The sequence below is a fragment of the Sturnira hondurensis genome, unplaced genomic scaffold (genome assembly GCF_014824575.4).
Source record: "Sturnira hondurensis isolate 20B ecotype Veracruz unplaced genomic scaffold, ASM1482457v3 Scaffold0004474, whole genome shotgun sequence".
NCBI lineage: Eukaryota > Metazoa > Chordata > Mammalia > Chiroptera > Phyllostomidae > Sturnira > Sturnira hondurensis.
In genome coordinates this window covers 4,406,599-4,422,587 of record NW_028077105.1, presented here as the reverse complement: position 1 = coordinate 4,422,587, position 15,989 = coordinate 4,406,599, and positions in this window count along the sequence as shown.

Sequence of the window (15,989 nt, the reverse complement as noted above, 5' to 3'; positions counted from 1 at the left end):
GAGTCTAGCTGAAGACATTTTCAACCATAATCACATTGTTTTTACAATTAAGGAAGGACAGTTTCTGGAATTATTTATAAACCTATCCTTTTCATTATAGCTGTAAGAGATTTGAGCTCCAGAAGTACGTTGTAGAAGAAAAAACAAAAACCAAGAGAAAGTAATTTATTTTTCTGAACCTTTCCCTAAAGAATGAAGGGGGAGGGGAAGAAAACATTGAATTCCTCAACATCTTAAACTTTTGAGCAGTGGGTCCTTGTTGGTGTGGCTCAGTTGGTTGGAGCATCATCCTGTAGAACAAAAGGTTGCGAGTTCGATTTCTGGTCAGTGCGTGTATGAGAAAGCAACCAATTGATGCTTCTCTTCTGCATTAATCTCTCTCTCTCCTCTCTCTCTCTCTCTCTCTCTCTCTCAGTCTCCCTTCCCTTCTCTCTAAAAGCACTGAAAACTTGTCCTTGGGTCAGGATAAAAAAATTTTGACAGTAGGTAGACCAGGGGTCAGCTATATTTTCCAAAGCACCAATTACTACTACATGGTCTGCAGCTTTCTTATCCTTGCATCTTCAATTAATTTCAGTAAGCGATAAAAATATAGGAGAACAGTTGAACAGTTATTGACTGAATGAGGCGTATGAAAAGTAAAAATTATTGGCACGTGTCCTAACAACAGAACTAATGCCCTGCGCTAACGGACAACAAAAGTCTGGCCTGTGTAGTGGGGTCGCCTTCTTTGCTCTAACAGATGCACGTGCTCTCCTGTATGATTCTAGGGCACTTCCTTCTGCTTCCAACTGAAGTGCTCTGACACATGTGTGCTTACATGCATTTAAATGTGTCCTTTCTATTACCTACCATTCATCTACTCCTACTTCTTTTCCATTACCTACTTAAAAAGGAAAAAGGAAAAAGCATGTACTAATTGACCTAGAAAGACCAGTTGCCAATTTTTAAAATGAAAGAAAGGAAGTGTAGTATCTGTAGGTGACAAGTTTATGTGGGAGTGTTATTTTAAGCGACTTCAAGGAACCTCATATTTGTCTGGTATAAGAAAGAGCAAGTTAGTGGTGTGCTCTTAACTTTTTTAAGTGTTCTTTCTCTTACAAAATCCTTGTTGAAGAAATAAAACACATACATCTAAGTATAAGCTACTGATTTCCTCAAATATTTTCTATGAAGTTACAAAACTCATGATGAAATAACAGTCTCTTTAAACACTGTGTTCAGTATCTCTGACTTCAGTTTATGCCGTTAAAAAGTGTCTGGCATCAGAACACTCATTCTCAATCCCACGTCCCCCAAACCTTTGCTCTATAAGCAAATTAGAGATAGAAATGTTAAGAGCAAGAACTGAAATGTCTTATTCTGGGAAGAAAGTATGTCTCCACGTTATCATTCTAAAACATCTATTATCATGGTCAAATCCTTTCCTGTCACCAGTTTGTTAAATTGAATAACTTATTTTACCTGAAAAAACAGCAAAGTACAGGCTTTACAGTCTGTAAATATTTAAAAGCCTAATTTCTCAAGTCCACTTTCTTGATCCTAGGAAGTTAAATTGCTTCCTTTTGAAAACTGACTACAATCTCACCAGGAAATTTAAGGCATAATGACATTAGTTATACTTTTATTTCTGTTCCTTACCGTAGGAGAAATTGACCTCCAACTTTTAAGAAAAATACAAATTTTTTTCAATAAATTAGTCAGCATGAGATCTTGTCTCTCATTTTCCATGGAAATAAACAACCTCCCAAATACAATAGTGCTTACCATAATTCAACTTACTTAACTAGGCATATGCTTTTAAAAGAATGCTCTAGTTTGTCTTTGTAGCTTTATTCTATATTTTGGCTCATTATATTCCCTGTTAACATGTGGTCCAAACCATTTGCAAATGGCCCCATTTTTACATGTATGTGTGAAGTATCCAAACATAGGTGTATGGAAATTAGAGATGGTAGCAGTCTGAGACCTTTTGACTTTGCCACTTATTATGCACCAGGAGGTGGTTGTGAGCTAAAGAGAAAAATTTAGCAAGGAAGGGGCCCTGGAGATGTGGGGCTGCAGAGTTGAAATATTAGAGCGCACAAGAAGGCCTCATTGAAAAGGGTGATTTGAATGAAGACCTGGAGAAAGGGAGGGAGCAAGTCATGTGGACACAGGGAAGACCATCCAGGTAGAAGGAAAAGCAAGCCCTGAAATGGGAGCATGCCTAGCATTTCCCAAGGTCAGCTACAGAGCTGCCGAGATTAGAGTGGCCTGAGCAAGAACGATAGGATTGAAGGTATAAAGGTGGCAGTGGGAGCTCTGGAGGGGACACGAGGTGATGGCGAATCATATACATGTGTCATTACAGGAATTTAGGATTTCACTCTAACTTGGGAAACCATCAGGTTTTGAGCATAGGAGTAATGGGCTGATTTTTTTTTTTGAGGATCTGCTGTTGTGTTGAGACTAAGACTGAAGGCAGCTGATTTGAACAGGATAATATTATAGGTGAGAGATGATAGTGGCTAATCACAGAATGGTAGCGGTGGAGGTGATGAGATGTGACTGCATTCTAGGTATTGTTTAAAGGTAGGGCCAATAAGATTTCTCGATGGATTATGGAAAAACCAGGGATTCAGTAGTCCCCCCTTATCCAGGAACCCCCAGTGGATGCCCGAAGTCACAAAAGGTAGTAAACATTATATATGTCAAGGTCTGTCTGGAAAATGCCCAACCATGGTTAATATAACAAGAACAGCTTGTGGGACATGGATGTAACCTGGCATCAGTGTCCAAGAAGATGCATATGTTCAAATAATGACTTCACTGTACTAGTCAGTGGGGGCAGTTGTACCACTGAGTGAGCGTGTGTACTGTGTGGCTGTCACATTCAAAATGACTGAGCAAGCAGAGCAATGAATCTACATCAAATTTTGCATTAAGCTTGAATAATCCTCCATGGAAACTATTTGGGTGATTCAGAAGGCTTTTGGGGACTATGCAGTGAGTGCAAATAAAAGCACGGCACAAATGCTTCAAAGGTGGTCAAGAATCTGTTGAAAGTGATCCACGTTCTGGAAGGCCTGCAACAAGCAGAGCACCTGAGAAGGTTGAATGTGCATGAGCTGTAATCAACAGATTGGCAACTGACAGTGTGAGAACTAGAAACTGATATGGAGATTCCAAAAACTACTGTGTCTGAGACTTTGATGCAGCATCTTCGCGTGAAACATGTCACTGCAAAATTTGTTCCACGGCTTCTGCTACCAGAGCAGGAGGAACATTGTGCTGCAGTTTCTAATGATGCTGGTAAAACTGTGTGCATTACCAAGGCACCTACTTTGAAGGGGACTACATTGTCCTATTGCACATAGGATGGTGTTTCTTGTGTATTTTCTTTAATAAATGTCTTTATTTTTCATAGTGCGTGCTGCATACTTTCTGGACAGGCCTTGTGTACTGTATTTTCCTATACATAACAATAAAATTTAATTTATAAATTAGTCACAGTAAGACATTAACAACAATAACTAATAAGGTGAAACAAATATAACAATGAACTACAATAAGAATTACATAAACGTGTTCTCTTTCAAAATATCTGGAATGTTCCATTAATATTTCAGATGGTGGTTGACCATAGGTAACTAAAATTGTGGAAAGTGAAACCACGGATAAAGGGGGGGACTACTGTAATCTCCAAGTTTTATAACTGTAAAAGTGGAGTTGTCATTTACTGACAAAGACTTGGAAGGGTCTGGAAGTGAAGACCAGGCTTTTAACTACTTGAGTCTGGAGCTAAAGAGACAGATCCAGACTGGAGATGAAATTTCAGAATCATAAGGATGCAGAGGTATACAGAAGGTATTTAAAGCCATTTGTAAAGAACCCTAAAGCAACAAAGGGCCAACACCTAACACAGACTGAGCAGGCAGAGCAGAGGAAAAGAACATTGAAATGTAAGAGGATGGGTTATGACGGTTTGCTGCAAGGGGCTTCAGGGTCAAGGGTGTCAATCACAGCTCAGTGTAACAGGAAACTGGCTTTGGGGGCAGGGCTGTGACTGAAAAATGAGCAATTCTGCCTTCTTTTTGCCTGTCAAGGGGCAGTGATGATCTCACCTTACTGCCGGTTCTTACACCTCAGCCTACTCTCCACATTCATTTAAGGAACACCTGCTTCGTTATTTAATTCTAACTTAATTTTTCAACTGAACAGATAACAACTTAATAAAAGAGTTAATGCACAAATAAATAACATTTTAAAAGTTTAGAAAGGAAATGTGTATTTGCTAAAGCAGGGTCTTGGAATGGGCTGTCCTCAGTTATCATAACAGGGCTACGACTCCTAGAGCTCCTGCGCATGCATGTCTGTTCACACTCTGCTCTTGGCCTCTTTCCCTTCCCGTCCTGCACGCACTCTCCTGGGGAGCTCAGCACTCCTCACAGCCACCACCCGTATGCTGATGATGCTGATCTCCTAAGTTTCCGCTGCTCAGAACCAAGCCAATGAAAGAAGTACATCACTGGGCATCTCCCATCATTCACAGGCATCTCAAAAGCCACATGTCCCACACTATTATTTTCTTTCCAAGCCCTCTTTTCCGTATCCAAAATTACATGCCCGACAAGATGTAATTTGTCATTTATGAAGTCTCCGGAGCCCAAAACCGAGGAGTGGCCCTATACTCTTTCGTTAACCTCTTTCTCAACCCAGTATCTAGTTAGTCTTGTTAATTCTACAACTTAAATACTACTCTCTCCCTTCTACCATGTCTGTTACTCCTTCATACTTTTACCATTCCATGCGAGACTGAAGGTTTAGCAGTTATGCGTTTCCATGTCTGTGTTCCCTACTAGCCTGTGAATTCCCTAAAGAAGGATGCTGTGTCTTCCTGTGGAAGTGCCTGACTAATTCTAGGTTTCAGCAAAGGGAGACTAATTGGCCAGAGCACCGCTAAAGACATCTGTGGCTGCAGCCAGCGGCACTGAGAAAAAAAGGGGCTGAGGTCTCGTAACAGTAAAAAGCATTGCAAAGTCGCCGTTGGATGGCGCCCCCTAGACTTGTGCGCACACATCCGACACAGCCGCGTGCAGAGGTCTTCATTAAATATATCTGAATTCACAAAGGGAGTGTCTGCCATGCAACCCACACCATGATAGGCACTGGCGAGGAATAGAGAAATACCAGATACATTCTTCCTCCAGAGCCTTCCATCCAGCTGGAGAGAGGAGGTGGGTGCACAATGCCTGGCAGTACAGAATTAACTGATTTACACAGTGTTCGCTGAGATTAGTGATGAAAGACTTCACGCAGGAGGCGAACTAGGAAGGGCCTCAGAAATGGGTGAAATCCAGGAGAACAGGGAACACGTATGTTCTGGAATGTGTAAAATGAACACACACAGTCTAGAATGCGCTAACAGGGCCAGCGAGAGGGTGCAGGTGAGGCTCGGTATTGTGGCGCAGTGGGAAACAAGGCGAGCCAGGTGAAATACTGAAAAGCTTGGCAGGGAATGAATGTGCAAAGTCTGCAAGAGTCATTAATTTGAGCAAATTATAATTAAAATTTGATCCTATACTCTACTTAAATTGCTATTTCTTTTGGCTCAGCTGCATTGCCTTCGGTCTTCTCACACAGGAAGCACAATGACAGGGATCCAGCCGTCTGCAAAAGTAAAGGAAGGGAGAGGGCGTGCCTGGTGTCAATCACCCCAGGGAAACACACCAGCTGATTAAGGAGGGGCATTATTTCACTTTAAAAGGAGCCTCTTGTTTTCTCCTAGGGCCTAAGTCTCATCCCTTCAACAGCAAAGGAAACATGGTAAAGAACTGAGAGGTGTGCAAATGAGAGCCGGATCTCCATAGCAGAATATCAATGATAGACTCTACACATGTGTGTTTAACTAGAGAAAAAGCACTTAGAAACATCTTTGTGCATGAGTATAATGAAGACAGAAGCTATCAGTTAAAGAAAGGACAGGAAAGGAAATGAAAAAGAGGCGTGAGGTTTGTCAGCCTTTTCCCTGAGCACCATCTCCAACTCGCAGTGAGTGCAATGTTAACTCCCCAACATGACAGAAAACTCATCACGAAACTCGAGCCAGTGGCAAAACAAAATGAGCAATTTCATAAAACAACAACTGACATGAGGTCTGCAACAGAACTACAAAAGCAAGAAAAGTTAACTGTTAAACCCCCAACAGTTATGTTCTGCCTGGGTTAAAAAGAACAAAATTTAGAAGCCATATAGTTTTAACTTTAATCCTCAGATGTAAATGTTTTCCTTTATAAGCTTACTCAGAAACTGAGCATACTAGACTCTAGGAGATTTTTTTTTTCGGTAATTTGTTGTGCATTATCAGCTATTTACATAATTACTCTAATTAAGCTAGTTTCAGCAGTTCCTGTAAATATGTGAAAGATCACTAAAACATGTAATTATGTCCTTATATCATTAATTAAACTATATCAGCTGAGGATTACTGTAAATATGTCTGGAGGTGTCAGTCTGTGTAATGGAGACACAGAATTCTTTATTGAACTACAATAAAGTACTCTGCACTAATAACGTAGTTAGAGCACCATTTCTCATTTTTAAAGTGCCAGATCTCAGGCATAAAAGGATAATGTATCTTTCACACGCATATGGCTTGAAAAGCTCATACAGGTTTTAGACCTCCTTTATCAACAACTTGGGTGGAAGGCAAATTGACAAGTGGGCCCAGTTCCCTAGCGGTCATTCCTGGAATTGCAGGGGCAGTGGGCAGAGCCAAGGCCCAGCCAGGAGGACATGTCTGCCTCCCAAGTTGGACCAGACCCCAACTGCTCCCTCCTGGATTCTCCTGTGCCTACAAACCGTCCTCTTTTCTCAGCATTTATGGGTACACAGCTAGCCAAGGTATCAGATTAATAATAGTAGGACTGCCAGGTAAGACTGCATTTAAAGGACACACACATCAGAGGAGTGAAAATCTCAAAGAAATACATTTCTAGAGGTAGAATTTCAGACATTGTGAACATGATTTGTGAGCCTGAGAATCCAGCCTCTTGTCCCTACAAACCGGACATCCTCTGCCTCCCGCTGAGGCAAGCCCCGGTAGTCAACACTTGGAGGTACTGCAAGCTTTGTATCAATGCCAGGAAACAGGACACTGATTCAGTCAGAACTGTCACAGAGAGCTCTGCCACGGGGTGGTAAATGGTGGCCAGCAGCCCTTGTTGATGCAAAGGATGCTTGAAGGTAGCGAGGGTGAAACGATGAGGGGATCCCCAGAGCTTCAGAAAGACACACAGGAAACCCCCTCCCTCAGAATATAACAAACAGAGAAAGCTTTCAGTTCTTCAAGTGCAAAAAATAAAAGCTTATGACCATAGTTCTGATTCACTTTAGCTTAATGTTTATTTCTGGGGAGAGGAAAATGTTAACTTTGTTCTTATACCAAAATCTTACACAAGTGTTCATCTTTTTTTGGAAATCAATATCTACATTTTACAAGTTTTAATTCTTATTTGACTTTGAGTGATGAACACATAACGCGATAGACAAATGACACATTATAGAATTGTACGCTTGGAACTTACATAATTTTATTAACCAGTGTCACCCAAATAAGTTTAATAAAAATTCTTAATTAAGAAATTAAAAGTTTTAATTCTTTGAAGTGAACATTTCTAAGTGTTGGAAGGAAGCACATGATTTTATTTTAACAATTATAAAACATAATGCTTGCATTTGTCTCCAATCTTTGTGTGTAGTAGATAACATACCTGACCGTGGTTTCATCAAATTCACACTTACGAGCTAAAAAGTTATTCTAAAACCATATTTAAATTTGGATTTCGGCCTTCTATCAACTTCATTGCCTGGGGCAGAATCAAACTCATTCCACAGTGTGACCCATAATAAACATACCTCACTGTTGGAGGGCACCAACGACTGCCTGGCTCTAATGACCACTGTGAAAATTCTCCCCTCAAAAAATAAAATTAAACATATTCATTACAACTTACATGCCATTGGAAGTGTCCCCTGGAGTCTACTCCCAGACCCAAGTTGAGGATTCCTGAAATACACTTTGGATTTGGATTAGTTATTGGATTGCGAGTGTTCTCTGTGAAGGGCTCAGGAGCAAAGTGAGAAATCACCAAAAAACCTGTAATGAAAGAAAACCATGGCTGATAACAATGTGCAATACAGAATACTGGCAACATGACAACCTAAACACGAGTTTGGAAATCAGACCAAATTCTGCTACACGAATACTGCATCTACTGCTCCTCCCACACCCCATCCTTTCTTCCTTTGATGGATTTTCCTATAGACTCAGAATATCATTCATGTATAAACTACTTATCCTGTGGCAAGATTGTCTTCCGATCCTACAGGGTTGCCATATCCGGCCCCGCGAAGTTGAGGCAGCCTCAGCAGATCTCTGACCAAGCTGCAGACGATAAGCTTCTGTCTTTACCTCAGGATTCACCTATCTTCAGAGCCATCTGCTCTCAAGGTGAGGCACAGCTCTGAAGGTAAGTTCCTTTCCAAATAAACCCCAGTAACACCTGGGGGTGGGGGAGCTGTGAAGAGGAAACAAAACCAGAGAGTACTTATAGTTTTCATCATCCCTAAAGTCATAACTTGCTAAATAGCGCAGCTCAGCAGCAGAGGTACCAGGCCAGTTTCAGAGAAGGGATCTGCGTCTCCTGGAAATACCTGCAGCTTCTCCCTGACTTGGCGACAGGCCAACCATGATCTCCAGCCCTCAGTTAAGCTGTGTGATGCTGCCTTCAAAATCAAGGTTCTTTCAGATCTCTATTGAGAAGGAAAAGCATTTTTCGTATTGGCCTGAAGTTTCATTCCTATGGGCAAATAATTGCAGGAGCTAATCTCTTGGCCAGCCAAAGTCAGTAACAGAGTTCAGGATCACACACCTGGCCACAGAGTTCATTTCAGGATGCTGGACCACAAGTGGAGTCCCTGAAGCCATCAGTGAATGAACTCACCTAGGTAGTTCAAGTGGCAGCGGCATGCCTGTTTATTCACGTTAAAGGAAACAAGAATCTAAGATGTAATTTTATAGACTTCAGCGATATCCAAAAAAGAGTATTTTTGAAGAAAACTTTAAAAAACACATTTTACAGCATGTTGAATATAATGTATACGTGATGGGCACTGTATTTATTACAGACATAATTAAGACCAGGGCAAAACTGGAAAGGCCAGGTTAAGTCCAGCTTACTTTCCAAGTCCACCAAATGGGATATCCTCATTAAGACTGGTCTCCTACCAACTGAGGTTTTTCAGTCCAGTGTCTAATCTGGGCTGATTCTCAGCCAAACCTCAACTCAAAAATGAATGCGCAGAGATGTAATAGTTATCAGTGGATCGATATGGTGTTCTACTTCAAAGCAATTGTTTGAACTGGAGTCTGGTGTCACCCTAGGGTTACTGTCAGATGGACAGAGAAAGTACCCTTGGACAGGCCAGCCGACTGAAAACGCAGTAGCCTGGGTTATGCGGGAAAACCCTCACCAACACCTCCTCTGGTTGTTTTGTAGTTATGATAACCTAAGTCCTTTCCCACAGAACTTGGTGCACCTTGCGTGGCAATTGCTACATTCTGGTCTCCCTTCACTGAGCTCCTTCAGACCAGGGAACTGTCGCAGTCACCGCTGTTGCCAGCGCTGCAGGACCGGCTGACAGCCCCGCTGACCTTTAGCTGCATCGCTCCACTGCGTAACCTGTGCTCCCGCTAACCCTGAGAAAGGTGCTCAAGGCCTGGCAGCTGTGCCACCCCTCCCTGCCTGGGGACCACGCTGGTGGGGGGGGCGGAGGGGCCTGGCCTGCCCAGAAGCCTGGAGCTGAGGCCAGTGGGGAGGGCCACAGAGTGTCTCTCTTCCCAGGAGGAGGCTGATGTCCCCGTTTTTGTCAAGGCCTTTGCGGATTAAACCCTGAGTGGGTGTTTGCTAGCCTCCGAAAAAGTAATAAGATGTTCTACTTATGTGAATTTGGCCAACACAACACCATAATAACTGTGAATCTTGAAAATTATTTTCTAAATCCCAGAAAAAAAAAGAAAGTAAAATATAATTCTTTCCAACTATAACCAAGCAACATAAAATTTGTAAACCACATCGCTACAGCTGCCTTACATCCCTTTTGGTACAAAAGGGAGAGCGAGCAGGTATCTAGACACATAAATATAATGGAGTCTTTGCCTGCTTCACGTTTGGACTTTAGCAAAGCTCACCTCTAATGATTGGAGTATTTCCTGTTGATTCCCTTTCTTTTCTCAACATCAAGTTACATGGTCCATAAAAGAAAAGCTTTTTGATTTACATGAAACCTGATCACAGTATTATTAAAGTCCATTTGTTTTTATTGATGAGTGTATGCCTAATTACTGCCAACTAATTCCTATGGTTCCGGGCACGACACACAGCCAGAAATGACAATAATTGCTGACCTCAGAAGGTTACATACTCCTTCTTTGGGAAATTATCTGGACTAAATCACATTTAAAATCCCTGTGGAATTATGTTTCATTCTATTCACTTACACCCACATAGAGGCCTGGAATTCCATTACCTCTTTCAGAATGAGTTACATTCTCAGCTTATTCATTGTTTCCAAAAATCATAATTGGATTATTTTATTTCATTATTGCAAAGAAATTTAGGAACCTTACCTCTTTTTTGAAGTCGGGAGGGGGGCGGTATAAATTTTCAAGGAAAGCCCACAGGCTTTGCGCTCAGAAAGGCTTAGGTTCAAATTCTGACTCTGAACTTGAAAGGTCGTGTCTCTTTGCACATGCACTTAAACTTTCAACTGTCTATTTCCTTCACAGTCAAATGGAGATCACATCACTCACCTGGCAAGAAGAAGAATTAGAGTTAACCTGCAAAGCGCCCGCCATGTAGAAACCGCTTTAATAAATGGTAGCTATTAGTCTGGTGTTTCAATTTGATAGTTGTGAACAATATTTGTGTTCTCATAGTAGGTTATCTACAGTTCAGAAAACACGTTGACCCATACTGCCCCTCGATCCTCACTTTGATTCTATAGGATTGTGCATAGAATAGGAACCACCTTTATGATGTAGATGAGTTACAGGCTTAAATATTATGCATTTCGCTTCACGTCACACAATTGGCTGGGGACAGCTGCGAACACTCAGTGACCCGGACCTCAATCCCAGGTGTCTTTCTGCCCTCACTGCACCCTGCCTCCTCTCACCACCTCGTCAGCCTTTCCTTCATGCGAGGTAACACGCAAACTATTCAAGGAGAATTCTCGTGTTAGATCATCTAAATGAAACCTGCTGGGAAAAATGTCCTTTAGTTTAGCATTCAAGAATTCTGCAAATCTTGTTCTTAAGAAAATGATGAGGGCATCAACAGCTGGAAGAGAGCTGATTAATAAGCATCTGATTTCGGGCAAACCCATGTTCTACAGCCACGCGGTCTAATATAGTGGCCATGAGGTACATATGGCCACTGAGCAGTGAAATCGAGGCTTCTGTGACTGAGGACCTGAATTTTGCATTTTATTTATTTATCTATCTATTTATTTATTTTTAAAAGATTTTATTTATTTACCTTTAGAGGGGAAGGGAAGGAGAGAAAGAGAGAATATCAACGTATGGTTGCCTCTTGTGGGTCCCCTGCTGGGAACTGGCCTGAAACCCAGGCATGTGCCCTGACTGGGAATTGAACCTCAATCCTCTGGTTCGCAAGCCCCCGCTCAGTCCACTGAACTACACCAGCCAGGATGGCATTTTATTTATTTTTGATTAACCGAATAATACATTTAAAACTTGACACTTGCTTCAGTTACTGGAAAGCTGTTCAATATGTTTTGAAACAACTTGTATAAAGTTGTACAACTAAAAAAAAGTTGTACAACTTTTTATTTATTTATTTATTTATCTTTAGAGGGGAAGGAGAGGGAGAGAAACATCAATGTATGGTTGCCTTTCGTGCATCCCCTGCTGGGAGTTGGCCTGCAGGGAACTGGCCTGCAACCCAGGCATGTGCCCTGACTGGGAATCAAACCGCGATCCTCTGGTTCGCAGGCCCGCGCTCAGTCCACTGAGCTACGCCAGCCGGGGCAAAGTTGTACAACTTTTAAGTAAACCTTAATAAGTTTAAGTAAAAGTAAACCTAAAAAGTAGGTTTAGTTTTTCAGTTGTACATTTTTTAAGTTCTCATAATAGATCAAGTATTTCGGATAAAAATTTAACATTTGAGTTGATATGTTTTGTAAGTATAATATAAACACCAGATTTCAAAGACTTATGACCAGAAAAAAGAATGTCAAATATGTTCTTAATTTTTAATATTGATTTGCATTGAAATGATAATATTTGGGATATAGCAGGTGAAATAAAGTGAAATTGCAAAATTATTACAATTAAGGTTGTCAGTTTCTCTTTACTTTTAGAAACAGGACTACAAAAGCAATTTAAAGTAAATAACGCAAGCTGGCGTCCAATTCCATTTGGCGGCACCGCTCAACAGGAAATCCAATCACCTGTGTACAGAAAATCTCAGGTAATATCACTTCTCATTTCACCGATAAATTTCAATTTTTTACTAACGCAAGTCTCAGAGTCTTCATATTTAAGCTCTTTCAGGATGTTCCTGTTTCTGAGACAGCAAGGACGTGTGGGGATTTTTGGTGAGGTAAAAATGAAGGGATGGGCCAAAGTTCTAAAAAAATCCTAAAGTCGACATGATGCCTGACTTCAAAGCTATGTTCAGTCTAATCCAGTTGGCCTCAAACATGTGTGGGGTATCTACAAAGTGAAAAATAACTTGTTACATGAAGGTTAATAGAAGCCAAAACACTGGCCTCTGGGGAGCTTGTCAGAAACCGTTGCATCGGCACCACCTGGTTCTAGGTGCAGCAAGGCCTGTTGAATTAGACTCTCTGTATATGGTTATTCAGTCATCTGTGTGTTGAACGGCAATCCTTACGCCACTAAAATATGAGACCCAGTCTTCCAAAGGGTGAGAGGGACAGGAAACAAAGGTTGGATATAACGTAAGTCTTCCGCTAGAGGCACCGAAGCATTCACAGTGTGCCACGGGAGACTATCTAGCAGCAGGCCTTCGGACCGAGACTGGAACGACCAGCAGGAACTAGTCACCAAAGCAGGATGAAGGAGAGCAGCAAGGAGGATGGGACAGAGCAGGGCACCTCATGGCATATGCAGTGACGTGTACGCAGTGAAGTCCTACCGGCTCATGAGTATGACAGGAGGCTAGGAAGAGTCTTAGATGCAATGCTAATAATTTTGATCTTTCACCTGTAGGTCCGTTATTTTTTCCGGTAATGGGCTCACTGGTCAAGGTGGCAAGGGAGTCACCTGTAGCCTGATGCCCCAGATCTTCTGGTCAAGAGCCACTGCTATAAGCAAGATTTTAAGCAGAGGAGTATTAAGGCCAAGTCCATGTTTACAGGTTTTCTGTCTGACAACCACAGTGGGGATGGCTTTAAGGAGGCAGCCCAGCATGAGGGACTGGCTAGACATCTAAAATGAGGTGCTGGTAAAGGGGATAAAAAGGAGGGAAACCGTGGGATAAATTTTTTTTAAATGAACTTAGCAGGAGTCTGTGTTTCACTGAATGTTGGAGCAAGAGAGAGTTTAGAGCGACTCCCAAGATTCTGGCCCAACTAACTGAGAGGGTGTGTTGCCGTTCCCTGAGAGAGAACATAAACTCAGCCTACTCCAATTTCAAAACTTCGCTTGACATGTTCTTTTGAATTAGTCATTCTATGCAAAAACTACTGACAGTCTTCAAAAAGAACCAACAAAACCGTAACGTGGCTTTATGTATCACTCCACAGGAACCGCATCAGGTTTTGCATTAATAAAATCTGTTCCCATATTACATTTACAAAGAAACCTACTTACTATGAAATGTTCTTGGGATTTGAATCAATATTAGTTTAATGAAAATTCTGATAGTCACACACAGAAAGGTATCTTTAAATATATTGCAGTGAGATTTTCTTCTAAGTTAGGAAGGAAGGACAGTAAGAAAGAAAAAGAGAAAGAATAGGAGGGAGTGAGGAGGGAAGGAGGGAGGGAGGAAGGGCGGAAGGAAAGAAGGAAGGAAGGAGAAAGGCATGTTAGTGATTAGAAAAGATGCCAATTCTTACCAAACGAACTTTGCAAAGACTAAGAAAGTTTTTCATATTTGCTGGGACTAAGCACTCATTGGTTTTATGACTAGTTTCAAAATATATGGCTCCTTGACATAAAGAAATAGAATTCAATATTCTATAAAGATATATTAATGTAAATAAATGGATATAAATATGTAGTGATAGAGTGGGCTGGGAAGAAATAAGATTCAGACAAACAATATGTGAAAAAAGTGATTTGAAAGAAAACAGTTCCAGAGTCAAGTTGCCAACATGACAATAACCTAGGCAAATATTAGAAAGAAGTCACGATCAAGCAATGGTTTAGATATAATTTGTAAGGTTATCATCTTTTACTTGAGGACTAAATTGAACATGGGAGGTATTCACAATTTGAGTAGAATTACAAGAAAACATAGGAATTAAAAGCTGGAGGTTACCAGAAAGTAGTGGAAAGAGCTTGGGAACTGGAATAAAAAAACCTGGATTTAAACAATCCCAGCTCTTCAATTTATTATGTGTGTAACCTTGGGCAAATCACTTCACCTCTCTCAATCTTAGTCACCCCCACCCCAAAATGGGGAAAATAACGTGAGGGGGGACCATAAGCAGAAAGACAACAACTATTGTGAAGACTGAATGAGGTAATATATGACAAAGCTTGTTGTAAGCTCTAAAACCCAAAGATGAGGCATTATTAAGTATATTTAAAACACACACACACTCCAACTCATCCATCATGTATTGTCATCAGTGCTACGGACACTTACGTGCATACTTACTTGTGCGTAAGACCCTGATCCAAACTTAGAATGTAGAAAGGTAGAAGATGCCATTCCCCCCTTCCAGTTTATAATTAATACTCAAGATAAGGCATATTATAAAAGATAAAGTGATAGATATAGAGAGAGATGGATAAAATGGGTAAGTAAATATATAGCAAAGGAAGGTAATACAGGCCAAATGCTCAGTAAATGCTAGGAAAGTAGGCATTATCACAACTCACAGGTGGGAGCAATGATTGTGGATTAAGAAAGTCTAAGATAACTTCAGAAGGAAGGCTGGGCTTCACTGAGGCGAGTAGGATGGCAGGGACACTTACATAAGCAGAGAGGAGGAAGGAAGGCATTGCAGGCAGAAGGCATGGTGTAAGTAAAGGCCCTGAGATTGCCAATGGGTTTTTAGAGGGAGGAAACGGCGTGAACAGAGCATGGCAGGAGATAAGGTTGGAGCATAGGTTGTGTTGTGAAGAACAATGACGTTCAGCCCGTGCGCCCCAGCTGAGCTTACACAGGTTGTCTACAGCCAGGCCCATTCTGATTGGTTGTTACAGGAGCCACCGATTATTAAATACCATTACCCCTGGGGAATAAGGTTGTGTGGGCACAGAGGCCAAAGCAAGCTCGGGATAGGGAAGGCCAAATTAAAGAGTTCAGATCTTATCTTTTCAACATTTAGAGGCCAATTATGGGTTTTTAAACAGACGACTAAACTGCAAAAAGTGGTTGTAGTGAGGTGAGAATGGGTGGGGGGAAAAGAGACCATAGAGTGGAAGACTAGTTAGAGGCTAGGATGGCAGTGCTTGGCGACGTAATAATGATTTAGAAGGAGGTGGTTTCAGTGGGACTGGCAGAGCAGCCCTGAATGTGTATGGGCCTAGAGACAAAGGGCCCAGGCCTTTCCTTCTGCAAACCCATGCCCAACCCAGTGCCCAACACTGAGTAAATACTGTGTGTGTTTATCAACAAAAGGAACTATGAAAATATTGTTAGGCTTGGAAACCTTATCACTTTGTTGCTCATATAAACCCTTAAATGCCATAGTCATTGTTGTTTCTATTCGTGAAAGTCTGC